We start from the raw sequence: 25,984 nt of genomic DNA, 5'->3' as shown, positions 1-25,984 counted from the left end.
ATTCTAGTACATGTATTGTCAAACAGGTTACGGAATAATAGTTAACTGCAATCTAAAGACTCTTGTTGTATTGCCCTCATAATCTGAAAATGTTTAAAGTAATGTAAGGCATGCTGTAAAATGTGGAATGGACTTTAATATCAGTTTTCATGATTTGGTGATTAAACTGTTTCTTTTACTCAGATTAACCATAAACAGAGTTGGCAATCCAATAATTCCTCCTAAATCACCATGTTTGACTTCTGTGTTTATTTGAAACATCATATATTTGGGTTTTGTTCACTTCTTAAGTAAAAATGGTAAGATGAAAAAAAGTGAAAATCTGCCAGATGGGGTAGGGATGTAATGTTTCATTTTTTTTTTATAAGAAATGAGTGCAGACTAGTATTCTTTATTGTAATATGTTCCAAAGTAAGAAGTCTATGCATCATAGGTGTCATGACTGGTTTCAAGTTTGTTATGTCTTGGTTAAGGGGGATATATATTTTTACACTAAATCAATGAAGGAACTTTTTTTACCTATGCAATTTGTAAGTTTATCAATAAAAAGTTGATTAAGGGCAACTATGATAAAACAAGCCTTAAATTCCACCCCTGAGAGTAAAAAATTGCTGATTCAGCAAATTTTGCCTGATCTGTAGGTAATAATGTAAAAATTTTCATAGAAAGTAGAACTTCATTATTTTTATGTAACTTGCAATACATTTTTAATTATAAATGCTCGCTTTAACTTTTCGCAGTGTCTGACACATGTGCAACCACTGAAATTTGAGACGCGACATTCTACGGTTGCATGTTCATCCTATTATTTTCACCGAAATAAATAAATTGCATAATTTCTTATTTTTTTCAACATAAGTACAGCTATACTAGTTTTCTTAAGGTTTAATTAGTAGTTCTGATGTTACATGACACCAGTAGGAGCTTTTGGGGAACCAGTAAGTGATTAAGGGGTCCTTACTTATTCATTTAGCTCTCATATTGGTATGAAATAGAGATAGAAATAGGGGTTTCTGTACATTGAATAGACATTATTTTTGACAAAGAATGTATTTATGATGCTATATCAGCAAGATTAAATGGTTTATTCATTTTCCATGCAAATACCATTAGTTGTTAAGATTTTCTGACAGTGAAAAGCACAATAAATGCAAATTGATTATGTAAGGGGACATAATTTAACTTAATGCATACATGAGAAATAGACAAACAGTCAACTTAGAGATGTATTCTAGTACATGTATTGTCAAACAGGTTACGGAATAATAGTTAACTGCAATCTAAAGACTCTTGTTGTATTGCCCTCATAATCTGAAAATGTTTAAAGTAATGTAAGGCATGCTGTAAAATGTGGAATGGACTTTAATATCAGTTTTCATGATTTGGTGATTAAACTGTTTCTTTTACTCAGATTAACCATAAACAGAGTTGGCAATCCAATAATTCCTCCTAAATCACCATGTTTGACTTCTGTGTTTATTTGAAACATCATATATTTGGGTTTTGTTCACTTCTTAAGTAAAAATGGTAAGATGAAAAAAAGTGAAAATCTGCCAGATGGGGTAGGGATGTAATGTTTCATTTTTTTTTTATAAGAAATGAGTGCAGACTAGTATTCTTTATTGTAATATGTTCCAAAGTAAGAAGTCTATGCATCATAGGTGTCATGACTGGTTTCAAGTTTGTTATGTCTTGGTTAAGGGGGATATATATTTTTACACTAAATCAATGAAGGAACTTTTTTTACCTATGCAATTTGTAAGTTTATCAATAAAAAGTTGATTAAGGGCAACTATGATAAAACAAGCCTTAAATTCCACCCCTGAGAGTAAAAAATTGCTGATTCAGCAAATTTTGCCTGATCTGTAGGTAATAATGTAAAAATTTTCATAGAAAGTAGAACTTCATTATTTTTATGTAACTTGCAATACATTTTTAATTATAAATGCTCGCTTTAACTTTTCGCAGTGTCTGACACATGTGCAACCACTGAAATTTGAGACGCGACATTCTACGGTTGCATGTTCATCCTATTATTTTCACCGAAATAAATAAATTGCATAATTTCTTATTTTTTTCAACATAAGTACAGCTATACTAGTTTTCTTAAGGTTTAATTAGTAGTTCTGATGTTACATGACACCAGTAGGAGCTTTTGGGGAACCAGTAAGTGATTAAGGGGTCCTTACTTATTCATTTAGCTCTCATATTGGTATGAAATAGAGATAGAAATAGGGGTTTCTGTACATTGAATAGACATTATTTTTGACAAAGAATGTATTTATGATGCTATATCAGCAAGATTAAATGGTTTATTCATTTTCCATGCAAATACCATTAGTTGTTAAGATTTTCTGACAGTGAAAAGCACAATAAATGCAAATTGATTATGTAAGGGGACATAATTTAACTTAATGCATACATGAGAAATAGACAAACAGTCAACTTAGAGATGTATTCTAGTACATGTATTGTCAAACAGGTTACGGAATAATAGTTAACTGCAATCTAAAGACTCTTGTTGTATTGCCCTCATAATCTGAAAATGTTTAAAGTAATGTAAGGCATGCTGTAAAATGTGGAATGGACTTTAATATCAGTTTTCATGATTTGGTGATTAAACTGTTTCTTTTACTCAGATTAACCATAAACAGAGTTGGCAATCCAATAATTCCTCCTAAATCACCATGTTTGACTTCTGTGTTTATTTGAAACATCATATATTTGGGTTTTGTTCACTTCTTAAGTAAAAATGGTAAGATGAAAAAAAGTGAAAATCTGCCAGATGGGGTAGGGATGTAATGTTTCATTTTTTTTTTATAAGAAATGAGTGCAGACTAGTATTCTTTATTGTAATATGTTCCAAAGTAAGAAGTCTATGCATCATAGGTGTCATGACTGGTTTCAAGTTTGTTATGTCTTGGTTAAGGGGGATATATATTTTTACACTAAATCAATGAAGGAACTTTTTTTACCTATGCAATTTGTAAGTTTATCAATAAAAAGTTGATTAAGGGCAACTATGATAAAACAAGCCTTAAATTCCACCCCTGAGAGTAAAAAATTGCTGATTCAGCAAATTTTGCCTGATCTGTAGGTAATAATGTAAAAATTTTCATAGAAAGTAGAACTTCATTATTTTTATGTAACTTGCAATACATTTTTAATTATAAATGCTCGCTTTAACTTTTCGCAGTGTCTGACACATGTGCAACCACTGAAATTTGAGACGCGACATTCTACGGTTGCATGTTCATCCTATTATTTTCACCGAAATAAATAAATTGCATAATTTCTTATTTTTTTCAACATAAGTACAGCTATACTAGTTTCCTTAAGGTTTAATTAGTAGTTCTGATGTTACATGACACCAGTAGGAGCTTTTGGGGAACCAGTAAGTGATTAAGGGGTCCTTACTTATTCATTTAACTCTCATATTGGTATGAAATAGAGATAGAAATAGGGGTTTCTGTACATTGAATAGACATTATTTTTGACAAAGAATGTATTTATGATGCTATATCAGCAAGATTAAATGGTTTATTCATTTTCCATGCAAATACCATTAGTTGTTAAGATTTTCTGACAGTGAAAAGCACAATAAATGCAAATTGATTATGTAAGGGGACATAATTTAACTTAATGCATACATGAGAAATAGACAAACAGTCAACTTAGAGATGTATTCTAGTACATGTATTGTCAAACAGGTTACGGAATAATAGTTAACTGCAATCTAAAGACTCTTGTTGTATTGCCCTCATAATCTGAAAATGTTTAAAGTAATGTAAGGCATGCTGTAAAATGTGGAATGGACTTTAATATCAGTTTTCATGATTTGGTGATTAAACTGTTTCTTTTACTCAAATTAACCATAAACAGAGTTGGCAATCCAATAATTCCTCCTAAATCACCATGTTTGACTTCTGTGTTTATTTGAAACATCATATATTTGGGTTTTGTTCACTTCTTAAGTAAAAATGGTAAGATGAAAAAAAGTGAAAATCTGCCAGATGGGGTAGGGATGTAATGTTTCATTTTTTTTTTATAAGAAATGAGTGCAGACTAGTATTCTTTATTGTAATATGTTCCAAAGTAAGAAGTCTATGCATCATAGGTGTCATGACTGGTTTCAAGTTTGTTATGTCTTGGTTAAGGGGGATATATATTTTTACACTAAATCAATGAAGGAACTTTTTTTACCTATGCAATTTGTAAGTTTATCAATAAAAAGTTGATTAAGGGCAACTATGATAAAACAAGCCTTAAATTCCACCCCTGAGAGTAAAAAATTGCTGATTCAGCAAATTTTGCCTGATCTGTAGGTAATAATGTAAAAATTTTCATAGAAAGTAGAACTTCATTATTTTTATGTAACTTGCAATACATTTTTAATTATAAATGCTCGCTTTAACTTTTCGCAGTGTCTGACACATGTGCAACCACTGAAATTTGAGACGCGACATTCTACGGTTGCATGTTCATCCTATTATTTTCACCGAAATAAATAAATTGCATAATTTCTTATTTTTTTCAACATAAGTACAGCTATACTAGTTTTCTTAAGGTTTAATTAGTAGTTCTGATGTTACATGACACCAGTAGGAGCTTTTGGGGAACCAGTAAGTGATTAAGGGGTCCTTACTTATTCATTTAGCTCTCATATTGGTATGAAATAGAGATAGAAATAGGGGTTTCTGTACATTGAATAGACATTATTTTTGACAAAGAATGTATTTATGATGCTATATCAGCAAGATTAAATGGTTTATTCATTTTCCATGCAAATACCATTAGTTGTTAAGATTTTCTGACAGTGAAAAGCACAATAAATGCAAATTGATTATGTAAGGGGACATAATTTAACTTAATGCATACATGAGAAATAGACAAACAGTCAACTTAGAGATGTATTCTAGTACATGTATTGTCAAACAGGTTACGGAATAATAGTTAACTGCAATCTAAAGACTCTTGTTGTATTGCCCTCATAATCTGAAAATGTTTAAAGTAATGTAAGGCATGCTGTAAAATGTGGAATGGACTTTAATATCAGTTTTCATGATTTGGTGATTAAACTGTTTCTTTTACTCAGATTAACCATAAACAGAGTTGGCAATCCAATAATTCCTCCTAAATCACCATGTTTGACTTCTGTGTTTATTTGAAACATCATATATTTGGGTTTTGTTCACTTCTTAAGTAAAAATGGTAAGATGAAAAAAAGTGAAAATCTGCCAGATGGGGTAGGGATGTAATGTTTCATTTTTTTTTTATAAGAAATGAGTGCAGACTAGTATTCTTTATTGTAATATGTTCCAAAGTAAGAAGTCTATGCATCATAGGTGTCATGACTGGTTTCAAGTTTGTTATGTCTTGGTTAAGGGGGATATATATTTTTACACTAAATCAATGAAGGAACTTTTTTTACCTATGCAATTTGTAAGTTTATCAATAAAAAGTTGATTAAGGGCAACTATGATAAAACAAGCCTTAAATTCCACCCCTGAGAGTAAAAAATTGCTGATTCAGCAAATTTTGCCTGATCTGTAGGTAATAATGTAAAAATTTTCATAGAAAGTAGAACTTCATTATTTTTATGTAACTTGCAATACATTTTTAATTATAAATGCTCGCTTTAACTTTTCGCAGTGTCTGACACATGTGCAACCACTGAAATTTGAGACGCGACATTCTACGGTTGCATGTTCATCCTATTATTTTCACCGAAATAAATAAATTGCATAATTTCTTATTTTTTTCAACATAAGTACAGCTATACTAGTTTTCTTAAGGTTTAATTAGTAGTTCTGATGTTACATGACACCAGTAGGAGCTTTTGGGGAACCAGTAAGTGATTAAGGGGTCCTTACTTATTCATTTAGCTCTCATATTGGTATGAAATAGAGATAGAAATAGGGGTTTCTGTACATTGAATAGACATTATTTTTGACAAAGAATGTATTTATGATGCTATATCAGCAAGATTAAATGGTTTATTCATTTTCCATGCAAATACCATTAGTTGTTAAGATTTTCTGACAGTGAAAAGCACAATAAATGCAAATTGATTATGTAAGGGGACATAATTTAACTTAATGCATACATGAGAAATAGACAAACAGTCAACTTAGAGATGTATTCTAGTACATGTATTGTCAAACAGGTTACGGAATAATAGTTAACTGCAATCTAAAGACTCTTGTTGTATTGCCCTCATAATCTAAAAATGTTTAAAGTAATGTAAGGCATGCTGTAAAATGTGGAATGGACTTTAATATCAGTTTTCATGATTTGGTGATTAAACTGTTTCTTTTACTCAAATTAACCATAAACAGAGTTGGCAATCCAATAATTCCTCCTAAATCACCATGTTTGACTTCTGTGTTTATTTGAAACATCATATATTTGGGTTTTGTTCACTTCTTAAGTAAAAATGGTAAGATGAAAAAAAGTGAAAATCTGCCAGATGGGGTAGGGATGTAATGTTTCATTTTTTTTTTATAAGAAATGAGTGCAGACTAGTATTCTTTATTGTAATATGTTCCAAAGTAAGAAGTCTATGCATCATAGGTGTCATGACTGGTTTCAAGTTTGTTATGTCTTGTTTAAGGGGGATATATATTTTTACACTAAATCAATGAAGGAACTTTTTTTACCTATGCAATTTGTAAGTTTATCAATAAAAAGTTGATTAAGGGCAACTATGATAAAACAAGCCTTAAATTCCACCCCTGAGAGTAAAAAATTGCTGATTCAGCAAATTTTGCCTGATCTGTAGGTAATAATGTAAAAATTTTCATAGAAAGTAGAACTTCATTATTTTTATGTAACTTGCAATACATTTTTAATTATAAATGCTCGCTTTAACTTTTCGCAGTGTCTGACACATGTGCAACCACTGAAATTTGAGACGCGACATTCTACGGTTGCATGTTCATCCTATTATTTTCACCGAAATAAATAAATTGCATAATTTCTTATTTTTTTCAACATAAGTACAGCTATACTAGTTTTCTTAAGGTTTAATTAGTAGTTCTGATGTTACATGACACCAGTAGGAGCTTTTGGGGAACCAGTAAGTGATTAAGGGGTCCTTACTTATTCATTTAGCTCTCATATTGGTATGAAATAGAGATAGAAATAGGGGTTTCTGTACATTGAATAGACATTATTTTTGACAAAGAATGTATTTATGATGCTATATCAGCAAGATTAAATGGTTTATTCATTTTCCATGCAAATACCATTAGTTGTTAAGATTTTCTGACAGTGAAAAGCACAATAAATGCAAATTGATTATGTAAGGGGACATAATTTAACTTAATGCATACATGAGAAATAGACAAACAGTCAACTTAGAGATGTATTCTAGTACATGTATTGTCAAACAGGTTACGGAATAATAGTTAACTGCAATCTAAAGACTCTTGTTGTATTGCCCTCATAATCTGAAAATGTTTAAAGTAATGTAAGGCATGCTGTAAAATGTGGAATGGACTTTAATATCAGTTTTCATGATTTGGTGATTAAACTGTTTCTTTTACTCAGATTAACCATAAACAGAGTTGGCAATCCAATAATTCCTCCTAAATCACCATGTTTGACTTCTGTGTTTATTTGAAACATCATATATTTGGGTTTTGTTCACTTCTTAAGTAAAAATGGTAAGATGAAAAAAAGTGAAAATCTGCCAGATGGGGTAGGGATGTAATGTTTCATTTTTTTTTATAAGAAATGAGTGCAGACTAGTATTCTTTATTGTAATATGTTCCAAAGTAAGAAGTCTATGCATCATAGGTGTCATGACTGGTTTCAAGTTTGTTATGTCTTGGTTAAGGGGGATATATATTTTTACACTAAATCAATGAAGGAACTTTTTTTACCTATGCAATTTGTAAGTTTATCAATAAAAAGTTGATTAAGGGCAACTATGATAAAACAAGCCTTAAATTCCACCCCTGAGAGTAAAAAATTGCTGATTCAGCAAATTTTGCCTGATCTGTAGGTAATAATGTAAAAATTTTCATAGAAAGTAGAACTTCATTATTTTTATGTAACTTGCAATACATTTTTAATTATAAATGCTCGCTTTAACTTTTCGCAGTGTCTGACACATGTGCAACCACTGAAATTTGAGACGCGACATTCTACGGTTGCATGTTCATCCTATTATTTTCACCGAAATAAATAAATTGCATAATTTCTTATTTTTTTCAACATAAGTACAGCTATACTAGTTTTCTTAAGGTTTAATTAGTAGTTCTGATGTTACATGACACCAGTAGGAGCTTTTGGGGAACCAGTAAGTGATTAAGGGGTCCTTACTTATTCATTTAGCTCTCATATTGGTATGAAATAGAGATAGAAATAGGGGTTTCTGTACATTGAATAGACATTATTTTTGACAAAGAATGTATTTATGATGCTATATCAGCAAGATTAAATGGTTTATTCATTTTCCATGCAAATACCATTAGTTGTTAAGATTTTCTGACAGTGAAAAGCACAATAAATGCAAATTGATTATGTAAGGGGACATAATTTAACTTAATGCATACATGAGAAATAGACAAACAGTCAACTTAGAGATGTATTCTAGTACATGTATTGTCAAACAGGTTACGGAATAATAGTTAACTGCAATCTAAAGACTCTTGTTGTATTGCCCTCATAATCTGAAAATGTTTAAAGTAATGTAAGGCATGCTGTAAAATGTGGAATGGACTTTAATATCAGTTTTCATGATTTGGTGATTAAACTGTTTCTTTTACTCAGATTAACCATAAACAGAGTTGGCAATCCAATAATTCCTCCTAAATCACCATGTTTGACTTCTGTGTTTATTTGAAACATCATATATTTGGGTTTTGTTCACTTCTTAAGTAAAAATGGTAAGATGAAAAAAAGTGAAAATCTGCCAGATGGGGTAGGGATGTAATGTTTCATTTTTTTTTTATAAGAAATGAGTGCAGACTAGTATTCTTTATTGTAATATGTTCCAAAGTAAGAAGTCTATGCATCATAGGTGTCATGACTGGTTTCAAGTTTGTTATGTCTTGGTTAAGGGGGATATATATTTTTACACTAAATCAATGAAGGAACTTTTTTTACCTATGCAATTTGTAAGTTTATCAATAAAAAGTTGATTAAGGGCAACTATGATAAAACAAGCCTTAAATTCCACCCCTGAGAGTAAAAAATTGCTGATTCAGCAAATTTTGCCTGATCTGTAGGTAATAATGTAAAAATTTTCATAGAAAGTAGAACTTCATTATTTTTATGTAACTTGCAATACATTTTTAATTATAAATGCTCGCTTTAACTTTTCGCAGTGTCTGACACATGTGCAACCACTGAAATTTGAGACGCGACATTCTACGGTTGCATGTTCATCCTATTATTTTCACCGAAATAAATAAATTGCATAATTTCTTATTTTTTTCAACATAAGTACAGCTATACTAGTTTTCTTAAGGTTTAATTAGTAGTTCTGATGTTACATGACACCAGTAGGAGCTTTTGGGGAACCAGTAAGTGATTAAGGGGTCCTTAGTTATTCATTTAGCTCTCATATTGGTATGAAATAGAGATAGAAATAGGGGTTTCTGTACATTGAATAGACATTATTTTTGACAAAGAATGTATTTATGATGCTATATCAGCAAGATTAAATGGTTTATTCATTTTCCATGCAAATACCATTAGTTGTTAAGATTTTCTGACAGTGAAAAGCACAATGAATGCAAATTGATTATGTAAGGGGACATAATTTAACTTAATGCATACATGAGAAATAGACAAACAGTCAACTTAGAGATGTATTCTAGTACATGTATTGTCAAACAGGTTACGGAATAATAGTTAACTGCAATCTAAAGACTCTTGTTGTATTGCCCTCATAATCTGAAAATGTTTAAAGTAATGTAAGGCATGCTGTAAAATGTGGAATGGACTTTAATATCAGTTTTCATGATTTGGTGATTAAACTGTTTCTTTTACTCAGATTAACCATAAACAGAGTTGGCAATCCAATAATTCCTCCTAAATCACCATGTTTGACTTCTGTGTTTATTTGAAACATCATATATTTGGGTTTTGTTCACTTCTTAAGTAAAAATGGTAAGATGAAAAAAAGTGAAAATCTGCCAGATGGGGTAGGGATGTAATGTTTCATTTTTTTTTTTATAAGAAATGAGTGCAGACTAGTATTCTTTATTGTAATATGTTCCAAAGTAAGAAGTCTATGCATCATAGGTGTCATGACTGGTTTCAAGTTTGTTATGTCTTGGTTAAGGGGGATATATATTTTTACACTAAATCAATGAAGGAACTTTTTTTACCTATGCAATTTGTAAGTTTATCAATAAAAAGTTGATTAAGGGCAACTATGATAAAACAAGCCTTAAATTCCACCCCTGAGAGTAAAAAATTGCTGATTCAGCAAATTTTGCCTGATCTGTAGGTAATAATGTAAAAATTTTCATAGAAAGTAGAACTTCATTATTTTTATGTAACTTGCAATACATTTTTAATTATAAATGCTCGCTTTAACTTTTCGCAGTGTCTGACACATGTGCAACCACTGAAATTTGAGACACGACATTCTACGGTTGCATGTTCATCCTATTATTTTCACCGAAATAAATAAATTGCATAATTTCTTATTTTTTTCAACATAAGTACAGCTATACTAGTTTTCTTAAGGTTTAATTAGTAGTTCTGATGTTACATGACACCAGTAGGAGCTTTTGGGGAACCAGTAAGTGATTAAGGGGTCCTTACTTATTCATTTAGCTCTCATATTGGTATGAAATAGAGATAGAAATAGGGGTTTCTGTACATTGAATAGACATTATTTTTGACAAAGAATGTATTTATGATGCTATATCAGCAAGATTAAATGGTTTATTCATTTTCCATGCAAATACCATTAGTTGTTAAGATTTTCTGACAGTGAAAAGCACAATGAATGCAAATTGATTATGTAAGGGGACATAATTTAACTTAATGCATACATGAGAAATAGACAAACAGTCAACTTAGAGATGTATTCTAGTACATGTATTGTCAAACAGGTTACGGAATAATAGTTAACTGCAATCTAAAGACTCTTGTTGTATTGCCCTAATAATCTGAAAATGTTTAAAGTAATGTAAGGCATGCTGTAAAATGTGGAATGGACTTTAATATCAAATTTCATGATTTGGTGATTAAACTGTTTCTTTTACTCAGATTAACCATAAACAGAGTTGGCAATCCAATAATTCCTCCTAAATCACCATGTTTGACTTCTGTGTTTATTTGAAACATCATATATTTGGGTTTTGTTCACTTCTTAAGTAAAAATGGTAAGATGAAAAAAAGTGAAAATCTGCCAGATGGGGTAGGGATGTAATGTTTCATTTTTTTTTTATAAGAAATGAGTGCAGACTAATATTCTTTATTGTAATATGTTCCAAAGTAAGAAGTCTATGCATCATAGGTGTCATGACTGGTTTCAAGTTTGTTATGTCTTGGTTAAGGGGGATATATATTTTTACACTAAATCAATGAAGGAACTTTTTTTACCTATGCAATTTGTAAGTTTATCAATAAAAAGTTGATTAAGGGCAACTATGATAAAACAAGCCTTAAATTCCACCCCTGAGAGTAAAAAATTGCTGATTCAGCAAATTTTGCCTGATCTGTAGGTAATAATGTAAAAATTTTCATAGAAAGTAGAACTTCATTATTTTTATGTAACTTGCAATACATTTTTAATTATAAATGCTCGCTTTAACTTTTTGCAGTGTCTGACACATGTGCAACCACTGAAATTTGAGACGCGACATTCTACGGTTGCATGTTCATCCTATTATTTTCACCGAAATAAATAAATTGCATAATTTCTTATTTTTTTCAACATAAGTATAGCTATACTAGTTTTCTTAAAGTTTAATTAGTAGTTCTGATGTTACATGACACCAGTAGGAGCTTTTGGGGAACCAGTAAGTGATTAAGGGGTCCTTACTTATTCATTTAGCTCTCATATTGGTATGAAATAGAGATAGAAATAGGGGTTTCTGTACATTGAATAGACATTATTTTTGACAAAGAATGTATTTATGATGCTATATCAGCAAGATTAAATGGTTTATTCATTTTCCATGCAAATACCATTAGTTTTTAAGATTTTCTGACAGTGAAAAGCACAATAAATGCAAATTGATTATGTAAGGGGACATAATTTAACTTAATGCATACATGAGAAATAGACAAACAGTCAACTTAGAGATGTATTCTAGTACATGTATTGTCAAACAGGTTACGGAATAATAGTTAACTGCAATCTAAAGACTCTTGTTGTATTGCCCTCATAATCTGAAAATGTTTAAAGTAATGTAAGGCATGCTGTAAAATGTGGAATGGACTTTAATATCAGTTTTCATGATTTGGTGATTAAACTGTTTCTTTTACTCAGATTTACCATAAACAGAGTTGGCAATCCAATAATTCCTCCTAAATCACCATGTTTGACTTCTGTGTTTATTTGAAACATCATATATTTGGGTTTTGTTCACTTCTTAAGTAAAAATGGTAAGATGAAAAAAAGTGAAAATCTGCCAGATGGGGTAGGGATGTAATGTTTCATTTTTTTTTTATAAGAAATGAGTGCAGACTAGTATTCTTTATTGTTATATGTTCCAAAGTAAGAAGTCTATGCATCATAGGTGTCATGACTGGTTTCAAGTTTGTTATGTCTTGGTTAAGGTGGCACGGTAGTATTTGCATTCCAGAATTTAGGTTGCTCTTTTGTGTACCCTACTTAGGTAAATGTATCTAAACAGTGTGATTGGACAAAAAATACAGTATCAACTGAACATACTTTCCCAAACTGAGGGATGAATCAGGTGTAGAAAAATATGAAATAATTTTACATACAGATGAAAATGAATTTTTGAGAATTTTTTTAAATTTTGTATTCACTGCACCATAAAAGACCTAAAATTACTAGTGGCCTTAGGTTTCTAAAAATAGCAAAAAATGTAAACGGTCATGATACATATTCAAATTCATTTCTGAATAGTAAAATGAAAGTACTTCAGTTAAGTGTGAATGTAGATTTTTTCGCAGTGTTAGAAAGTGGTGAAAATTCTAAAAAGGCTATCATTATCCCTATGGGCCAGGAAATACTACCGTGCCACCTTAATTGATACACATGATACAGGTAAATAGCACGTCAGCATTCATGATTGAGGTAAAAAAATATTATCACTCGCGAGAAAAATTCATATTTTCACCGGATTTTTCGCAAAGAATTTACCATACATATGTAAATACTAGTAGATGGTCGTACTGTTCAAGACCTGACAAAATAAGGGAGCTACCATTTGATTTTTATGGGGGGGCTAGGATGAAATTTGAAAAAAATAGGCAGGACAGGAGTTTTGAGTAAAAAAAAAGGCAGGATGAGACAATTGCCAAAAAAAATAGTCAGGACGACAATTTAGGTAAAAAAAGGTCAGGATAAACTAAAAAAAAAAGCAGGACCAAACAAAGTGAAAAATAAAAAGGCAGGACAGAGATTACAGCTAAAAAAAGGATACATGTCAACTCGTACTTTCGGCAACTCGTACTCAGCCAACTCGTACTTTCGGCAACTCGTACTTCTACCAACTCGTACTTCTACTAAGTCGTACCCAATATTTTTTTAGCATTATAATATAAGTTTTCTACGTTTATATCCGTAGATATGGATATTTTAACTCCCTGAAGTATCCCAGTGCACCCTGAGGTAGATCCATAGAATATGAAAAGGATATTTTTTACTGAACATTGCGTTGAACATGTCTTAGTTTTTTCGTGTTAGTAGAAAATATTTTTAACATTATAATGCTTCATATTTTATTATTTACCTACTGATTTATCTACTGATAGGATTTGTATCTGAAAAAAAATCCTCAAGTGTCAAGGTGTGCTCGATCCTTATAATATTTGAAGAGGTTTTTTACTGAATATTGCGATAAACACGTTGTTTGTTGATGTGTTAACACTTTGTTTTTTGTTCTTTTTTTTATATAAGTATGGCAGTCAGTTCGTTTTCCGTTTGAATTGTTTTACTGGTCATTATAGCTGAAAATCCACAGCCTTTAAACATAAACCTTAATACACAAATTATTTATTGCAGTTCGCGTGCCGGTGATTAATTGATCATTGATCATTGTTTCACACCTGAAGCATGTCGATTACCAGTTAATCGGCCCTTATTCACACACGAAGCGTGCCATTAATTAACCGTTATCAAAACAACTTCACACCTGATCTAATCTTTCTGCATGTACGTTTGCACTATATTTTAAAATGTATATTTCATCACAATACTACTATCATTTATATACGTATTGACCTCAATTATTATAAAAGTTAAAATAAAAATTAAGCCAATATTTAGAAGAATTACGAGAGGCGTATTTAAAAAAACCACTAGTATCACTAATATTTACACACACATTGTAAGACATTTTTACAAGGCTTTGTTGCTATTAATAATAGTAATAAGGGTCCTACAAATACAGCTTTTTGAAATATATACTCTTATTGGCCCCAAACATGGACCAAATAACAGGATTAGGGGAAAATATTATTGAGATACACAATTTATATATCGAAAATCTGCATGGAACATGTGGAATACAACATAATACTTTTTTCTGTTATATATTTGACTACATAAAAGGATATATATAAAATCACAATTATACTTCAATTTTAAAAAGATAAAAGATATGATAACATTTAGGAAAGGGCCCTTGTTTATTTGCAAATACACAGCACAATTACGAATACGAATATTAGTTTCCTTACCAGTTTCACATAGACGATGCTGCCAGTTGTCACATGTGTCACATTGAAGAGCATCTTGTCGAATCGTAACAGTCTTCTTGCATACATTACAACGTGGACGAACCATGAGTGCAATTGAAGATGATCAGACATTTCACCATAGTTTATATATTTTTTCTCTAAGCTTGGTTTTTACAACGTTTAAGCCATGCATTTTCTTTTCGGTGAGGATGGTGATTGTTTAAGTATAACTCAACGGCCTTTGATGTTCATAGTGCCGCACTTATACCGATTTTTTGTTTTCATTTACTTCTCTCTGTTTATTCTACTTTTAACAAATCCATTCTATTTTTGTAGGTATGTTATCCACTAATTACCACTGATTAGCATATTGTGTACTCATAATTATTTTAATGTGCATATCAAATAAATTGCCGTGCAAACAATTTCAAACAATCAATTCTAAGGAATACTAATGATTATATCGATTAGCATTTTATAAGCTTATTTAAAACAATTATGATTGAATTTTATTAACAATGAAAGTTGTTTTTTTATTTGTATTTTGCTATATAATGATATACGAAAGAAAGTTACAATAACTATGCATATAAACTTGATAAATAATATCAAATAAAACATGGTTACGAGTTGGTAAAAATAGGGTACGAGTTGGTTGAGTACGACTTGCCGAAAGTACGAGTTGTCGTGTACCCTAAAAAAATATGCAGGACAAAATTTTTCATCCTAGCCCCCCCATAAAAATCAAATGGTAGCTCCCTAACTAGCGCCAGTGAAAGTTCAAATGTTCAAAACATGAAAACTCGCATTGTTTCAGACAGGGAAATCAAATCTTAATTCTTTTATTTTTTTCACATCACTTTTTAGAACTTGATGTATTCTTTAGACTCCGGTCTTCTTAAATTCTAAAGACTGACATCGGATTCTCTTATGTGGTTTCAGTTGATCAGATGTACTAACGTTTATCCAAAATATTTTTCCATTTCAATTGTTTAAATTCAAATTATTTAATCCCATAAATGCTTGTACAATAATGACATATTATTCAATCTCTTAGGTCCGAGAACACAATTATTTCGTAGTGCATTTCTTTTAGAACATAAATGAAAATAAAAAAATCCCACCTGCGCTTTCTCAAAGAAACTTTTACAGTGTGTTGTACTACTTTTGGGACAAATTATATCAAAATTATAGAAAACTTCATCGTCTCTAACTCAAAATATGGACAATTTTATCTTTTGACAGTTTCCGAAGTGCTATTTTTCAACCTTTTTCACCTGGACCAAATCACTACTTTCCTTTAAAATTCTGGACCCGAATTTTTTTACAGTGTAATTTCACCCCCCTACTTGCAATTTGAGGCATTAAACATGGAGAAATAAATTTGGAAGGGGTATAAAAACTGATGGCAAGTAACCCACTGTCAACACTAAACAACGAAAATCAAGGGACAACATTTGTGGTCTCGGACCAGTAAAGAAAACTAACAATGTTACTAGATAGATAGATAGATATAAACTATGTACAGACAATATTTTGGGTCCCTTTATATTTTTTTGTTCGGTGTGAGCCGATGCTCCATGTTGAAGGCCAAGGAGCGGATCCAACCATTTTAAAAAGGGGTTGTTACTTACCCAGGACAAAGGGGGGTTCCAATTACATGTACCCATTCAAATGCCTTGATCGTCCCAAAAAAGGGGGGTTCAAACCCCCTGAGGCCATACATTGACCTATAATGGTTTAGTACGTTATACATGTAAGACTTTGTAATGCTTATTGTGTTTATGGAAAACAATGGGAAAATGTTGCTTAACATCTTGTGATATATATTTAGAAGGCATTTATTCAAAAGCAGATAGAATTGATTTGTAGAAAAACATGAATAAGGGCAGATGATCAACTATTATAGTACAAGTCTTTGATTAACCACAATATATTTGTCATCACTGACGTATCAATGTTGCTTTTGTATACATGGTATAAAAATCCAACTTTGGTTTCTCATCTGAACTTGTTTACATCGTGTTACATTATGCAATATAGCTAGGCCTGTTATAGGTTTTTCATTATCACACTTATGGGGAACTGATTTTGCTCATTGTTGAAGGATGTACAGTTACATCACTTCACTTGAAGTTCCTCCATAGTTCAATTTTCATCCATGGAGATCCCTGTCTTGGTTTACGGTTGATGGTGGTCTTATTGAAATTCATACCACATCTCCTTATTCTGGTTATCATACAGTATACATGTAATACTAATGTCCCAGGTTAGGGGGAGGGTCGGGAACTCGCTAACATCTTTAACCCCGCCACATTATTTATGTATGTGCCTGTCCCAAGTCAGGAGCCTGTAATTCAGTGGTTGTCGTTTGTTTATGTGTTACATATTTGTTTTTCGTTCATTTCGTTACATAAAATCTCGTTTGAATTGTTTTACATTGTCTTATCAGGGCCTTTTATAGCTGAATATGTGGTATGGGCTTTGCTCATTGTTGAAGGCCGTACGGTTACCTATAATTGTTAATGTTTGGTCTTTTGTGGATAGTTGTCTCATTGGCAATCATACCACATCTTCTTTTTTATATGTTATACAAGACTAAAATACCTAGTATTATCAAATGAATTATAACAATTGTTAATAGTTGTCAGACGTTTGTTATCAAAAAGCAGCTACATGTGTATAATAATAATAATAAATTCTTTATTTAAAGAGGGTAAACTCAGTTAGTTACAATAAACTAATCTTCCCTGAGGCCCTCAAATCAAGATGTAGACATGATTACTGGTGTCAGATGTAAACAAGAGTGACTGTGCAAATGCTGAAATGTCATCTCTGCTTTGCCTACATGTACATGTATGAAGGTTTTACTACATGTACAAGTATCACACAAACTTTCAATTTTCATTAAGCTTTGAAAATGAAGTTGCAGTCAAATTAACCATGCCAGACAGATGATGTACACCCTACAAACTGACATTCCATACCCATGATACCCAAAATAGTGATTTATACTGTCTGTGAAATAGACTTAACATTCTTAACATCCAAACCATGAAAACTAACTTATGAATATCCAATAATATGTCAAAAATAGTGATCCTATACATGTCATGCATGTACATGTAGTTTATACTGTAGCATCTGAGAAACATTTGGAAATAAATCAAACCACAAAAACTAAGCATTGTTCAATGAACCATGACATTTTCATTGGGGTCAAAGTCTGATGTAAGTCTTGCAATTAGACATATTCACCTTACACTCATTTCATAAACCAAATATAGTTGACCTATTTTTCCTACTGCTTGTAGTATTTTTAAACATGTGTGAGAAACAAACTTGACAAATTACATGTAACTGAAGTAACCTTAATCACTGCATGATCCATGAAATGAAGTCCAACCCTGCCTGACAGACACTGAGACATGTACACCTTTCAAGATACCATAACAATTAATCCAGTAACTCAATTAATATACATATGGTTTTTTTTGTAAACAGTTACATGTACATGTAGTGTACCATGAAAACTAGGTGAAGTGCAATGGACAAATCAATAACAGAAACTTCATAACATAAGGAAGTATCCAGGCATTTCAGCTTCTAAAATGTATCTGGTGAAGCTTAAATACAAAATGGTACGCTGTAGCCACTGCCAGATTGTAATACATATTTCTTGACTTGCATCCATGTACTTCAACTTTTGTTGCAGGAGGGATAATAAAATTATACTTTAATGTACATGCATGGTTTTTTTGTTTCAAATACCATGAATACTTGGCCACTAACATGACTAATCATGCTAATTAAGATTTTTATTTAATTCTAATTCAGACTTTAATAATTTAAGTACAGCAAGCAGTCATTTGACTCTAAACAATTGACACGGACTGCACGAGACCCTAATAGTTGGTTAAGATCTTTTTACACACCCTGGACATGCTGGCGGTAGTTAACAATTGCAATGCCAACATAAACTTCAGATGTGATATACATGTATTGTTTTGTAAATTTCACTGAAACTAGAAATTCACATTATCCATATTGTTATTATATTAAAATGACTGATTATCCACTAATTAAAAGTATTCATGAATTCAGATATGATGCACTATTATTAGTAGTATTCACTGAAACTATGCATTTTCATTATTCCAAATTGCTATTTCAAATGAATAATTATCCTGGGTATTCATGGAATTCAGAAATAATGAACATGTATGATTGCACTATTAATATTCACTGCAACTACGAAATTTTGTTATTCCAATTTCACAATTGATCATGATAATCCAAGGTAATTAGTCCTCCAGGAATGTGGTCCTCCTTTAATACAATTTGTAATTTTCCTATTTGTACAAGGCACAATTTTCTTCTTGTCCAATTTAATCAGAACTTCACATCATGCACATTATCATCATGGAATAATGCTGCACGCCATATTCATAATTTCCAAAAACAATAGATAACTAGCATTAAATAATGAATTAATCCATTGTTTCACAATTTGCAGCTATACAGGGACTCAGTGACATCTATATTTTCTATGCGTCAAAGTGCACATGTACTAGCAGGTGTCATATTCTAAGTGGGAATCATGGTCAAACCAATACATATTCAGTATGATTCTACAAAATAAAATATACATTTAGACTCAAGTACAGTAATTATTTAACTAATAATAAATATATAATACTACATGTATATACATTGTGCAATAATAAGAAAGTTAATTACAATAACTGTATTTACCTAGATAAAACTAGCACTTCTCATTTGATTGACCAAAAAATTCTAGCACTAATACAATTCTATTTTCAAGTCACTATTAACAAGAAAAATAAATCTTTTAAGGGGGTCTAAATTCTATATAGTGTTGTCTTTTTTCCTGCATTAATAATTTGTTAAGTGTGATTGTGTACTTTCATTGAAGGGTTACTGTCTCATTGAGGCTCACACCATACTTTTTTTCATCAATTCTTTAAAGTAAGACATCATGGACATAGTAATTCCTCTCTAAAACACAACAGGTTATTTCTTTTGTTCATTTTAATTATGTTTTATCATTTAATATGAAATATATATATATTGATACTACAAACATGACAAAGAAAAGTTTAAGGAATGAAAAAAATAACATAAATAAACATGATAAATGCACTGTTACTATATACATGTAGATGATATTGACTTTACCTTTGTCCAGTGCATATAATGAATAAACCTTTGTGATGTAAAAATATTGTTCCAAGACTTAACCATCCCAATTAATGTTTTAAATCATTGCGTTTAATAATTTTTACATCTTTTGTGTTACCCTGAATACTTTTTACATATAATCATTTGTTATAACAGCTTGCATTAAATAATGCTTTGCAGCTCACTTTTTTTTTTATTTAATTTAGTTATTTACCTAATTTTATTTTATTAAATCAATATTCAGATTACTTTTAAAATTTGCATTTTAATATCCAAAATAATAGTATATCCTGCTGTTTCATATTTTTCTTAAATTATAATTTGTTTTGAAAAAGTTATCAAAATTTTGAAGAGGACAATTTTAATCATGATAATTTGTGAACATTATTATAAAATTGTATCATTATACCAATGACAGATTAAATATCATCCCCCAGGGCAATAAACTATTGTGTCTTAATTTGTATATTAGCTACATTATGTCCAGTGTTTACATCCTGATTATTACCTATTTTAATGTCACATTTGCATGGTCATATTCAGTAAATACAAATATTTTAATTGTTTATTTTGAATTTGAATTAAAAATATTTGTTTTAGACTAAATTAGTAGATACAACACATACAATGCAGTTAACACAGTAAATTTTATGAGAACTTACTGGATAATACTATATCTATAAAAAAATATTTTGAGCTTCATAAAATACTTTAAAAAAGATAGATTTTTTTTTTATGTTTTCCTGACATATTGAATGTTAACATAAAATAATTATCATGATTATGTTAAAAATGCAAAAAATCTGCAGTCGTATGTGAATGTACATGATCAAAGGAGATGTGGGATATATCAATGATGCATCAACCCAACAGTTAGGCAACAATAAAGTAACCAAAACACAATTGAATGTGTGTCGAAAAATATATATGACTTATGAATAAGTTATGATTAGAAGGTCCTTAATCATTGCGGAATAAATATAATGACCATTGAATGTTACTACTTGTAAGTTAGATAACATGTATGGAACAAATGAATTTTGAAAAACAATGCTAACAGGCAAGGACGTATAACTAACATATACGTCCTTGTAACAGGGCACAATTTATATAAAATTTTTACATGAAAATATATAGTTTGGGATCAAATTATCATGATTATAGTGATTTAATATAAATTCTATGTTAAATCTAAAAAGAATAAAATTATGATGCTAGCTTTGCTCTTTTAATATGTGTTTTTTAAACAATGTAGTACATGATAAAACAATTACTAATTGAATTAGCACAATTTGTTTAATTAACTGTGTTTAAATGGCAACTGTTTATGACTCTGTGCCTTGTTTCAGGAACATTAATTTAATAATATTGTTTTATTTTGATGATTAATGCTATTTTAAACCATTTTTAAAATATTTATTCACTTTCAATGCCTGCTATTATCAAATATATTAATGTTTTGTTGTCCATGATTCATGTGATTTGAGAATTATTTAAAATCTAAATGAAAGTGGACACTTGCTAAATAAGTCACTATTTAATCTTAAAGTTAATAATTTTCTTAACATTTTATGATCAAATCATATGTGTTTGTACTATGCATGTTTTTTTTATGGAAATCGTGACGTCACAATGCATTCTTAATAGAACAAAAACTATCAGCTGATAAAGCAAAACCAGGGAAATACTAGTAATCCAGCATAAGCATGATAAGAAACACATTTATATGGATACGTACATGTAAAGATCGGTTGGTTGTTGGTTATAAAATGCCCAGTGACAAGTATTTCATGCAAATTTATGACCCGAGTTAGCAATACATTAACATACAATATGTACACTACATGATGTATAGGTCAGTGGCAGATCCAGAACTTTTCATAAGGGACAGGGCCCCTGACTGCCCTTAGGGGCACTGATCCAGTCATGCTTGAGTGATTCCCTATATAATCGACCAAATTATTCCCACAAAAAAGGGGAACATATAGAGTAACCTTTTATGTATTCCACTCGGGGTGATGTATGCAAAATAATTAAGGGAATAAATGACATACACATGATAATAGGGGGAGGGGAACGGTGTCCTTTATGACTTTCCATGATTTATTACGATGCACAATTTTAACATTGAAGCTCAAAGGTGGCTCAAAGCTTATATTTTCCCTGGAACATGCAACTATGCACGAGTGTGGTAATATAGAACGTCGATTCATAGCTATATATAGCCTATCGGAGTATCTCAATATAGATTCCGTAGGATCAGTGGCGGATCCAGCCATTCTAAAAAGGGGGGGGGGGCGTCCAACCCAGAACGAAACAGGGGGTGGGGGGGGGGGGTCCAACTATATGTCCCCATTTAAATGCATTGAGCGGAAAAAACAAAGGAGGTTCGAACCCTAGCTTGGACCCCCCCCCCCTTTTGGTCGGATCCGCCAATGAGAACACATGGTAAGGTCTGTAAGCCGACAAATGTGCACATTTTCCCTTCAAAATTATGAATCCATGATTATTCGATAGACATGCTTTAATACTGTTGTCAGGTCATTAAAGATTGCATATTTTGGCTTTAACATTGATTCACTGATAGGGTCTTTGCATCGGAACTAAACACATTTATTTCTAAAAAAACAGTTGTTGGCATGACACGGGTTATGTTCTTCTCATATATTTTATGATAGTATGATACTAAACCCCTAACGGGAGGGATTGTACCTGATATTCATATGATGAAGACATAATCTTTCAATCAGTTTAATTGAGGTCTGGAGCTGGCATGTCAGTTAACTGCTAGTAGTCTGTTGTTATTTATGTATTATTGTCATTTTATTTATTTTCTTTTGTTACATCTTTTGACATCAGACTCGGACTTCTCTTGAACTGAATTTTAATGTGCGTATTGTTATTGTTTTACTTTTCTACATTGGCTAGAGGTATAGGGGGAGGGTTGAGATCTCATAAACATGTTTAACCCCGCCGCAATTTTGCGCCTGTCCCAAGTCAGGAGCCTCTGGCCTTTGTTAGTCTTGTATGATTTTAAATTTTAGTTTCTTGTGTATAATTCGGAGTTTAGTATGACGTCCATTATCACTGTACTATTATGCATATTTTAGGGGCCAGCTGAAGGACACCTACGGGTGCGGGAATTCTCGCTACATTGAAGACCCATTGGTTGCCTTCGGCTGTTGTTTGCTCTATGGTCGGGTGGTTGTCGCTTTGACATATTCACCATTTCCTTTCTCAATTTTATTTAAAATATTGATAATTTCTACTCACCGATTGTATTTTCCAGCTCAGATTATTGAACATGTGGTCTAACATCTGTAGTTACCTGTGTAAAAATATAGTTACTTTGCCGATCGACCTGAGGTCCAGGTTTTTTTGTTTTTTTTGCCGACAAAAAATTAAAGTGGATAAATCGTTTACGGTGAAGAATTGTTTTCCGTTTTTAATGAAACTTGACAGATTTTACTAATTATTTTTTTAATCATCGGAAATGTCCCTCTTGGTGTATTCAAGGATTTGTATACTATATACAAATCCTTGGTTTATTAAATTCGAATTAAAACTGTTTTATTATGCTGTACAATATTTGTAACTTAGTCATAATCTTTAAATTTATTTCAGGTACACCCTTGTACATTTTTCTATTGCGCAGAATTTATCAAATATGAATTTGAATGAATCCATTACCATCTTCTCATTCTTCTGCAATAATATTAAAACTCTATTTTAAACGAAAGCTTCTGGTTTTTAAAACCAGTTATGAACGAAAATGTTATAAAACAGATATTATAAAATAAAAAGTAAGGATATCAAAAGGATTATTTAAAGTCAAACGCACATGACTGTCAAAAATGAACGGACAATGCTACGGCAATAAATGGAAAACGACAAAAGACAAACAACGATCGCAAAATAAATGAATAAACAGCAAAACAAGTTTACAATCGCACGATAGACGATAATAGTATAAGTAATAGACTATTTCACAACAAAATCAAATCTTGAGAGCCGGGTGAGACGTGATTTTTTTTTACACTGATGGACTACCGTTACGCTAAAATATTTGTATTAAAACATTTACCGACTGTATCAACCTATGAAGTGTTTGTTTTAAACATTTAACGACTGTGTCAACCTTTTATAAGTTGTAATAAACATTTAATGACTGTGCCAACCTTTAGAAAGTTGTAACAAACATTTAACGACTGTCCCAACTATAAAAAAGTTGTGACAAATATTTTTTGACTGCATCAACGTCTGAAAAGTTGACACAAACAAATGTTAACTGTCCCAACTATTAAAAGGTTGGAACGGACATTATGCAACTGCCACAACTATAAGAAAGACTGTAATAAATAGATTTTGACTGTGACAACACCGTAAACCACTGCAACAGTTCTGAAATGACTGATGGTAGCATTTTTTGACTTTCACAACCCGTAGAAAAGTTGGGACAGACACAAATGAACTGTTGCAACGAAATATGACAGATTTGACAGTCATTACTTGTCTTTTACAGACTAAGACAGTCGTACAACGACTGTTACTGGTATGGACAGTTGTTTTTTCGTCCAGTAGTGAATTGTACAATAATTTACAAAATGTATTCTGGTGGAAAAAGCACTGATACACACTACATAACTGTTGTAAAATGACCACACAGTTCATCTTTTTTTTTATCAAATACTTAAGCAGTTCTTTATGATTGATTTCGTTTGAGCAGGTGAGTGAATTATGGCATCTTTTGACATCACATTTACATTCAGAAGCACTATTCCCGCCCATGCATTTACATGAAAGAAACCCTGGACAAGCTATTTTTAAGGCTGTTAAACTTTTTTACGTATCAAAAGTTTAAGCACAAGAACCGATGTTGTAAATTAACATGTGTCTTTGAAAGCTTTAATTTAACCGTAAGACATAAATAACCTGTTAAAATTAACATAGCTTTTCGTATATTTGGTACACAAAATCTCCAGATTCAACAATTACACCTTAGATATTTTGAGAACTGGTTTGGACACGATCACACTGAGGAATATGTATAATGACATTAACCCGAAACAACAAGTTTTGATTCTAAGTTATTGTCTCGTTTTCTATGTTAGATATTAGTCTTGGGTCTATTGTCCACACGGCAAATGATCGGTGTTTCAATGTGATTGTCATACTCAATTCAACTATAAGCTGTCATTGACACATAATTGTTCTTTCATGTATCATTTCCCGCTAGGTTCAGAAACTTGGACAAATTTCTTCTTCAGATCAACAATGCCGACCATGTTTACACAATTACATCAACCGAGTAAATGACTAGATGAGTGTAAATGATAATACCTCGGATACATAGCTTTGGAAAATCACTTAAGAAGAGATATATGTGAAAGTCAAAATATGAAATTTCTAATGCTATCATTCACTCACCAGCTCAAATGATCTATATACATGTGTTTGTATTTTGTGCATAAGATGTACTGTACGGTTACTTAGTAACAATTCTATAGTGGTGTGTATCAATGCTTTTTCCACCAAAATCAATATTATAAATTGTTGTACAAGTTATAAGTGAATTTTCGTCAAAAATTGTACAAATTGTAATTTGTATAGGCACTTTTTGTACAAATTACAATTTGTACAAAGTCAAAATACAAATTATAATTTGTACAATTTGTTTGTACAAATTATAATTTGTACAAAATGATAACTTGTACACAACATATATAATCATTTAAAAATCTACCCTGATGACGTGATTCATGATATATTAATCATAATAAGGTTTTTTGTAACCTGTAGTAGGCAGACCTTAATCATAAAGTAAAGCAGAAACAATCCTAATCATGCCAAATCCTGTAAAGTTATGTCCCTATTTTGATAGTTTGATGGTTTATATATTTTTTGTTCTTAAGTTTATCGTGTTTATTTAGTAACA

General features: G+C 31.2%; 1 protein-coding gene and 1 long non-coding RNA gene across 2 annotated transcripts in view; one reads left to right on the top strand and one right to left on the bottom strand.

Moving 5' to 3' along the window:
• LOC139482140 (E3 ubiquitin-protein ligase TRIM71-like) overlaps positions 1–25,984 on the top strand; it is a 44,325-nt gene that overhangs the window by 16,147 nt on the left and 2,194 nt on the right. The window lies entirely within an intron of this gene.
• LOC139483621 (uncharacterized) lies at positions 18,653–23,395 on the bottom strand. The gene is made up of 2 exons (XR_011655048.1): positions 23,323–23,395; positions 18,653–19,478 (listed from the first exon to the last, which is right to left on the bottom strand). It is a non-coding gene; the product is annotated as an uncharacterized lncRNA (long non-coding RNA).

Source organism: Mytilus edulis, chromosome 7 (assembly GCF_963676685.1).
Source record: "Mytilus edulis chromosome 7, xbMytEdul2.2, whole genome shotgun sequence".
NCBI classification, from domain to species: Eukaryota; Metazoa; Mollusca; class Bivalvia; order Mytilida; family Mytilidae; genus Mytilus; species Mytilus edulis.
The sequence above is the reverse complement of the archived record's forward strand: the minus strand, read 5'-3'. Positions and strand labels throughout refer to the sequence as shown.